The following is a 7,610-nucleotide window of genomic DNA, read 5'->3' on the forward strand; positions in this document are numbered from 1 at the left end:
ATGCGCGTCTTTTTCGCGCCGCAAGTTCTGTGACCCAGCGTTCGAGGCCCGCCCTACCTAGAATTCTCTACCCACAATTCCTCAATATTGTGCGTCGTTCCCATCTGCGCGTGCGCTCGCTATGGGCCCGCCCCCAATCCCGTGGGCCTTTACGGAAAAGTATTTAAGCGCCTCGCGTTGCTTCTTTCGGTCTCATTTTTCCTTACAGATGGTAAGTACTTGCGTTAGCGGGTTTCTTGGTTTTATTTTCTTTGCTTTTTTTGACGGCATGGGGGATTGAACCCAGCGGTGCTTTTGCCACTGAGCCACATCGCCAGCCCTTTTGATTTGGGGGACAGTCCCGCTGAGCTGCGCAGGCTGACTTTGACCTGGCGATCCTGCTGCCTCCACCTCCCGAGTTGCTGAGGTCATAGTCGTCGTGTCGCGCGCCTTAGACCTCCCTCCTTTTACCTATTGGTGGGCAGGGAGAGAAGGTCTCGTCCCGGGCCTCCAGTTATCTCCCAAGCAGTAGCGGGGTTTTGCGAAGGACAAAATGGCGGTAGTGGGCCGCGCCAGTCGCCCTCCCTGTGATGAGGACCTTTTCACAGACCTGTACTGAGCTCCGTGAGGATGAGGAACTCTGAGGAGACGGGCCCTGCACAGCTTGTGCTCCATGCGGCTGTTGCTCTGTAGGAAGCATCTTTAAATGCCCTGTGCTAATCTGCTGTTTTGTCTGCAGGGTTAAGGCGCACAGAGAACAATCGAAGAAAGCCCTCTGGTTGGAGTAAGTGACTTTGGCTCTTTCATTCTTATTCTTTAGTTGACTGGAAGTCCTATTGGATATGCTACAGGGATGATTTGCAATTTGAACTCTCTCTTTCTGATGGTTTAGTGGAGAAAATGTGAAAGTTCTGAGTAGCACCGTCTGCAGCAAGCGGCTGAGTTTGCTTTGTTTTCCTTTGGTTTTAAATTGAGGTGTTAGTGAAGGGCGTTCTATTTTCAGATGTGGTTCAGCTCACAGAAGCCGTGGTGTTTGGAGAAGGAAGATGCTTTCTGCAATTTCAGTGATGCTCCATGTAGGTGTACACGGTTTGTGGAGAGGGGAATACTTTAGGGATGCCCGCGCTGTGATGAATGTAAAATGACAAGCATATGACTGAATTCTAAGTGATGTCATCTTAATACTGAGGAGTGGGCCAGAGGTAATAGAGTGATTTTAAAGGTAATTCTTAGATATAATTTTTTTTTTTTTTTTTTTTTTTTTTTTTTTTCCTTAAACCAGGGATTGAACCCAGGGGCACTTAACCACTCCTGTTTTTGTCTTCAGTATCTCATGACCTGTCCTAAGGAATTTGCCTCCCAGGGTGAATGCAGGTAATTGTCCAAATAGGATCTCTGGTTATTTTATCTCACAAGTGTTCTCCACAACCAGGAGGGCAAATGGTCAGTGGAGCAGTGTTACCTTCTTGCTCCATCCACCTTGTTCCTCTTGAAGCGATTTTCTGGGGAAGGGAAGGCAGCAACCAACAGTACAATTGGTTCTTACAATGATATGCTCTTCCCTCATCCATATATCACTGTCAGATGATTTGAATCAGTAAGCTGATGCTCTGTGAGGTACAACAGTTAATAGCATGTTAGAGTTCTGATGGCAGTTGTTGATAATGAAGGAAAATATTGTTCTGTCCTAATACTTTGGAGTAACCATGTGTACCTTTTTCCCAGGTTGCCCTGATGGTGATATATTTTTCCATCTTACGGTAAGTTGCTAGTACTGATACTGTTGTAAATTATATGAGTAAATGAGCCCATTTTCATCTGTAGGGTGTCTTTACCATCATGATATTAGTCACAAGAGCCCTGATTCTGCCTTAAAGATGTCTGATTCCTCTGGTTTCCATGGTGATGTTTCCTGACAAATACTCTTTCTCCTAGATAGTCATTGGTCTGCCCAGGACCAGACATCTGAAAGAGTTGGAAGTGGTGAGTACTTGCCAATTGTAGCTTGCCATAGCCAGTGCCAGTGAGGACAAACAATCCTGTCTTACTCCCTGTTCTAGCCCCAGAGCCAGTAATGGTGAACCCACTGGGGTAGCTGGGAGAGAGGATGAGAACTTGGTTCCATAAGGAACTGTCTGAGGTCTAGTAAATGGCAGTAGCAGTTGCTTTGCTTTGTTTGGACTATTTACAATAGCTGGGTATTTTGAATACTTTGCTAATTCAGTGTTTTTCTTGATTTAGGAGCAGCTCATTTCCATCCAGCATTAACAGGTTAGTTGGGTTTTTGTCTGTTTCATGGCTTATGGCACCAAGTAGGAGTTTCTGTGATGACTCAAACTAGCTCACTATGATTGACAATGAAAATTCATGAACACCTGAGAAACTAGAAGATGGGGTGGGGGTGGTATCCTGATGTGCCATATATAGTCTTACCCACAGTTTTATCTTTCTTCAGGCACTGTTACCAGTACTTGATTCAAAGGTGAGTGATTTCAGTGTATGTGGCATAGTGAGTAGAGAAAATGCCTTTTGGGGCCTGTTCCTACATGATGACTTACATGGAATCTCGTTCGGCTGATGTTTTGCTGTTGAGACTCGGAAATCTGATTTCCTAGGAATGATGGTTTAGTGGGAACAACTGATACAGAATGTAAGCTTTGCTCTTTTGATCTTACTTGTTTCAGGTCCATCATGTTATCTGGATCCCAGGAATGATTTGAGGTACATACCTTTGCAGTGCTTGACGACTGTCATATAACATTGATTTTTTTGTGTGTGGTGGGGTACCACCAGTAATGGATTCCTGCTCACTAGTGATGAGTTGAATACCGCCCCAGTCTGATCATTGTGACAGAAAGGTATACTCTGAGTTGTGAGCTCATCTTACAGTGATAAACTATAACAATAGGAAGCTAAAATAAATAGGTTTTTTTATAACTAATAACATTCCTATGAAGTGTGCCTTTCCTTTAAGCAATACAAATAGATATGACACTTGATTCTAATTTCTTTCTATTGCAGAGAAAGCAACCTATGTCTCTGCCCAATTTCAACCTGAAGTTAAAGGTGAGTGGACTTAAAGTAGGTACACTAAGCTGAAATTTCCCAATGAAGAAACATTTCACATGTCTTACTTCCTGTCCTAGTCCCAGAGCCTGTAAAGGTGAACCCACTGGGGCTGGCTGGGGGAGAAGAGGAAACTTTGTTTCAGAAGGAACTGTCTGAGGGATGATCAGAATTTCTGCATGGGAAAGGGGAGAATGATCAGTTGTTTGACACAGGTTGTTTTTTTTCCTAGGTCCGAGGAAAAAAGGTGCAGGTAAGTGGTAGGTACCTGTTTTAGTGCTTAATAGCCAAGATAAAATGTACCTAAAAGCAGGCCTTTTTTAAATGTTGGTCTTTGAAGCATTCATTGCCCCTTATAAATTCAAAGGGTATGCATTACATACATTTTGCTTTCCCATCTAGTAAGGACTTCTTTCCTTCAGCAGGTGTCCAAGTCTTAAAGGACATCAGGAAGTGGATTTCCAGATCCTTTGTTGTTAGCACACATCTTCCTAATAAAGCTCTTTCTTAACCTTTACTGTGTGGTTCATGACTTTCACCGGGAGTATAGGCCAAGTAATGTGAATTCCCTGGCTTGGGGAAGCATTGAAGGAGCTTCATCTCTGTTCTCAACTATTATGCCTGATTCCTGCTTTCTAATCTACATTTTAATTGGCCCTGGGAGTGAGGAGACAGTGCTGACCCTGTAGGTTCTATGGGATAAGAGGCTGCATACAGTGTAGGTAAATACTTCTGGATGTTCAGATGAGGTTGCTTTGGTGAGTGGGGGGTACTGAGGATTCAACCCTGGGACATTTGAACACTGAGCTGCAATCAGGCCTTTTGTTTTGAAGCAGGGTCCTCCTAAATTCTCAGAACTGGCCTTGCATTTGTGATCTTACCCCAACCTCTTGGATTGCAGCACCAGATCAGTTATGGCACAAGTGTTGTGCATTCACTTTAGAGTATTTGGTCACCAGAGCTTTTTTGTGGGGGGTGCTGGGGATTGAGCCTAGGATACCACGCCACTGAGCTACGAACCCTTTGAGAGTTTTCCCCACTAAATCACTTAGGCCTTGTTAAATCGCCAAGGCTAGCCTTGAACTTGGAATCCTCCTGAGTCTCTGGTGGCAGCTTAATTCCAGTCGTGGCATACCTGTAATTTCACTGGCAGAGAATAAGGCAGAAAATTCACAAATTTAAGGCCAGCCTGAGTAAAATAAAGGAAATTTTTTTATTTATTATTTTTTACTTTTTTTTTTTTTTTTTTTTTTTTTTCTTTTTCTTTTTTTTTTTTTTTGCAGTGCTGGGGATTGAACCCAGGGCCTTCTGCTTGTGAGACGAGCACTCTACCAATTGAGCTATCTCCCCAGCCCAGGGAAATTTTAATGGAAGTTTGATGCACTGGTGCACACCTGTAATCCTAGTGACTCAGGCCTGTGTCTCCAAAAAATGTTAAAAGGTGGGAGACACATCGCCCTGTGAGATGACCCACTTTTTTTTTTTTTTTTTTTTTTTTTCTGCTGCTGGAGATTGAATCCAGGGTCTTAGTGTTTTCAAGGCAAGCACCTTACCAACTGAGCTATATCCCCAGCCCGTCCTCTTTCCTTTTTCCTATCCCTTCAATAAACTGCAACATGTCTGAAATTTTTTACTTGATCACAAGAACCGGGTTATGAAGGGGAAACAGGTATACTGCCTCAGTTTCTCAGAAGGGTTCAACTATAATAGCACCAAGGCTGGAAAGAACTACAATCTGGTGTGAAACTGCTCCAGATCAGCCAGTCTGCATTATTTCATCTCACCCTCCCGCCAACCCTGGCAGGCACCTTCCAGAAGTATCCGTGAATAAAGGAAACAGTAAAGAGAAGATAAGCATTTGGCTGCTATCAGAAAAGGAAGTGGGAGGGTGGTGAGTTGCCAAAGCCTCCAACTCTGGGAGTTGGAACCTGTCTAACCCAAACCTAGCAAAGTGAAACAAGAAGTGAAGGAACCAAAGCTAGGAAGGCGTCACAGGGGCCTTATGAAAGAGTTGAGTGGGTAATGAAACTTCTGCAAATGCTATTTTCGCCACTTGACAAGTGAATTAAAAATTAGGCCCAAGTTAGCCGTGTGTGGTGGTGCATGCCTGTAGTCCCAGCGACTCAGGAGGCTAAAACAGGAATTCAAATCCAGCCTCAGCAAGAGAGACCACAACTCAGTGAAACCCTACCTCTAAATAAAATAGAAGACAGGGCTGGGGTTGTGGCTCAGTGGAGTGCTACTGAGTTCAATCCCTGGTACCCTACCCTGGCAAAGAAAATATGACCCAAGTTAATGATGATCTATACTGAGATGAGAGGAATGAGATTGGGACCATCTGTAGAATTAGGGGACAGGGATGGGATAATTTGAGTTCTGACTCCCCATGTCATTTTTGAACACTGGTGACTCAAATTACAATGCTTCTAGCCTGAGCCACCTCCTAAGCTGCAGATATGGACAACTGCACACATGAGCCCAACGGAATACAGATTCCTGATTTCCTGCCCGTGTCTTCTCCCCACTCCATCTCACCTTAGTCAATGGCACCACTACCAACAAGCACCATCCCAACCCAGCAGCACACTCACCTAAAAAGGCATGACCTTGTTCTTGTCTTCGATGACTGCTATTTGGTTCCATCTTCCATCCTAGAGGAAGGAGGAAAGACAATAATGGGAGAAGATCATTTAAACGAGTAAGCAACCCTGGTGTGGGCACACACGCCTGAACCCCAGTAACTTGGGAGATTGAGGCAGGAGGATTGCAAGTTCTGGGCAACTTAGCCAGACACTGTGTCAAAATAAAATTAAAAGGGCTGGGGATATAGCTCTGTGGCCTCTGGGTTCAATTCTCAGCACCACCACAAATAAGCAGCAGCAGTAGCCGTGCCAGGCATGAAGGCACGTGCCTATAATCCCAGCAACTTGGCATGCTGAGGCAGGAGAACTGCAAGCTCAAGACAAGTCTCAGCAACTTAGTGAGACCCTGTCTCTAAAACAGTAAGGGCTAGAGATGTGGCTCAGTGGTGTATACCCCTGGGTTCAATCCCCAGTACCAAAATCATCATCATCAATAGCTCTCAACCATGCCTAATTTCGCTCCCCAGGTGACATCTAGCAATGTCAATAGACATTTTTGTTTGTCACGACTTGGGGGAAGAGGGGAATTCTATTAACACTTAGTGGATAGAGACCAGGGACGCTGCTAAACACCTCATAACACACAGGCCTTTTTCCCTGACCCCCAAGCAGCCCCAAATGGCAACAGTGTTGAGTTTCATGCACCCAGGAATTTATAATAATTTCTGGCAATGAAGAAATGGTGATGCAGTAAGAATAGCATTTGACCTGGGATTCGTGGAAGAAAACAGGGAGACTGGGAGCAGAAAGATCCAGGTAGAGGCTGGGCATGGAGCCGCAGGCCTGTAATTCCAGGAACTTGGGAGTCTGAGGCAGGAAGATGGCAAATTCAAGGCCAGGTTCAACCTCAGCTACTTAATGAGACCTTGTCTCAAAATAAAGATTAAAAAAACATAAGGGGTTATGGATGTATCTCAGTAGTAAAGCAAACACCTCTGGGTTCAATTTAAAAAAAAAAAAAAAAAAAAACAGGCATGGTGGCACTTGCCTGTCATCCCAGCAGCTCTGGAGGCTGAGGCAGGAGGATCTCAAGTTCAAAGTCAGCCTCAGCAAAAGCGATGTGCTAAGTAACTCAGTGAGATCGTGTATCTAAATAAAAGACAAAAATAGGACTGGGGATGTGGCTCAGTGGTTGAGTGTCCCTGAGTTCAATCCCCAGTAGCACCCCACCCACCCAAAAAAAATCCAGGTAGGAGAAAGCCAAGTGGAATGAAATCAAGTGATTCAGAATGTTTTACAGGCAGAAGCAGCAACAGGACTGGCTGACGCAGAAGGTGTGGGGTGAGTAGAAGGGAACGTAAAGGATAATTCAACAGGGGCAGGAAAGTCTCATTCCAGACATACTGAGTTTGAGATGCCTCCCACACATCCAAGGACAGTCAAGCAGATAGTGTGGAACAGGGTTTAGGATGTGCACGCCAGAGACAGGTTGCTAGGATTTTGGGGTCTGCCTCTCTTACTAGCTGTGTGGCCTAAGAAAATCACTTGACCTGCACTGCTTCATTTCTCCATCTGTAAAAGAGGGAAGATGAGAGTATCTACTTCTCTCTGAATGTCATTAATACATACGAAGTTCCTGGAACACTGCCTGGCATTGTTGACTAGTTAGGCAGAAGAAAAGGAACTAGCGTCACCAGGGGATAGATGGGAAGGAAACTCAGGCCCTGGATAAAACTGTGTAAATAGGAGGAGACATTTTGAATTTCTAGAGAACTAGGGAGCTAATAACAAATTAGCAAGGGTAAGGCTGGCCCCAACAGAAGAGGGTCTTGCTAAATTGGGGAGGCTGGCCCTGAACTTGCCTTAGCCTCCAGCATTGCTGGAATTACAGGCACACAAGGTGGTACCTGGCTGGAAAGCTAAATTCTTGAAAAATTATATACTTTGTATTCTTATAGTAAATATTAAGTTCCTTTTTTGGGG

The 7,610-nt window shown here is 44.5% G+C and overlaps 1 long non-coding RNA gene and 8 other non-coding genes across 10 annotated transcripts; all 9 read left to right on the forward strand.

The window, feature by feature from the left end:
- The first annotated feature begins 186 nt into the window (after window positions 1–186).
- On the forward strand, window positions 187–3,562 carry LOC124958489 (uncharacterized). 2 transcript variants are annotated; one of them, XR_007103901.1, is made up of 12 exons: window positions 187–211; window positions 719–763; window positions 983–1,055; window positions 1,262–1,353; window positions 1,705–1,739; window positions 1,915–1,962; window positions 2,221–2,250; window positions 2,435–2,461; window positions 2,664–2,700; window positions 3,001–3,045; window positions 3,278–3,298; window positions 3,468–3,562. It is a non-coding gene; the product is annotated as an uncharacterized LOC124958489 (long non-coding RNA). The 2 variants fall into 2 exon arrangements; XR_007103902.1 differs by having other exon boundaries at window positions 3,471–3,562.
- On the forward strand, window positions 825–899 carry LOC124960811 (small nucleolar RNA SNORD26). The gene has a single exon (XR_007104135.1). It is a non-coding gene; the product is annotated as a small nucleolar RNA SNORD26 (small nucleolar RNA).
- On the forward strand, window positions 1,103–1,171 carry LOC124960810 (small nucleolar RNA SNORD27). Its single transcript, XR_007104134.1, has one exon. It is a non-coding gene; the product is annotated as a small nucleolar RNA SNORD27 (small nucleolar RNA).
- Window positions 1,559–1,633, forward strand: LOC124960808 (small nucleolar RNA SNORD28). Its single transcript, XR_007104133.1, has one exon. It is a non-coding gene; the product is annotated as a small nucleolar RNA SNORD28 (small nucleolar RNA).
- On the forward strand, window positions 1,998–2,123 carry LOC124960815 (small nucleolar RNA SNORD22). The gene has a single exon (XR_007104139.1). It is a non-coding gene; the product is annotated as a small nucleolar RNA SNORD22 (small nucleolar RNA).
- LOC124960807 (small nucleolar RNA SNORD29) lies at window positions 2,299–2,363 on the forward strand. The gene has a single exon (XR_007104132.1). It is a non-coding gene; the product is annotated as a small nucleolar RNA SNORD29 (small nucleolar RNA).
- Window positions 2,522–2,591, forward strand: LOC124960812 (small nucleolar RNA SNORD30). Its single transcript, XR_007104136.1, has one exon. It is a non-coding gene; the product is annotated as a small nucleolar RNA SNORD30 (small nucleolar RNA).
- Window positions 2,786–2,854, forward strand: LOC124960813 (small nucleolar RNA SNORD31). Its single transcript, XR_007104137.1, has one exon. It is a non-coding gene; the product is annotated as a small nucleolar RNA SNORD31 (small nucleolar RNA).
- LOC124960814 (small nucleolar RNA SNORD22) lies at window positions 3,083–3,209 on the forward strand. Its single transcript, XR_007104138.1, has one exon. It is a non-coding gene; the product is annotated as a small nucleolar RNA SNORD22 (small nucleolar RNA).
- Window positions 3,563–7,610: the final 4,048 nt, after the last annotated feature.

Source organism: Sciurus carolinensis, chromosome 11 (genome assembly GCF_902686445.1).
Source record: "Sciurus carolinensis chromosome 11, mSciCar1.2, whole genome shotgun sequence".
NCBI classification, from domain to species: Eukaryota; Metazoa; Chordata; class Mammalia; order Rodentia; family Sciuridae; genus Sciurus; species Sciurus carolinensis.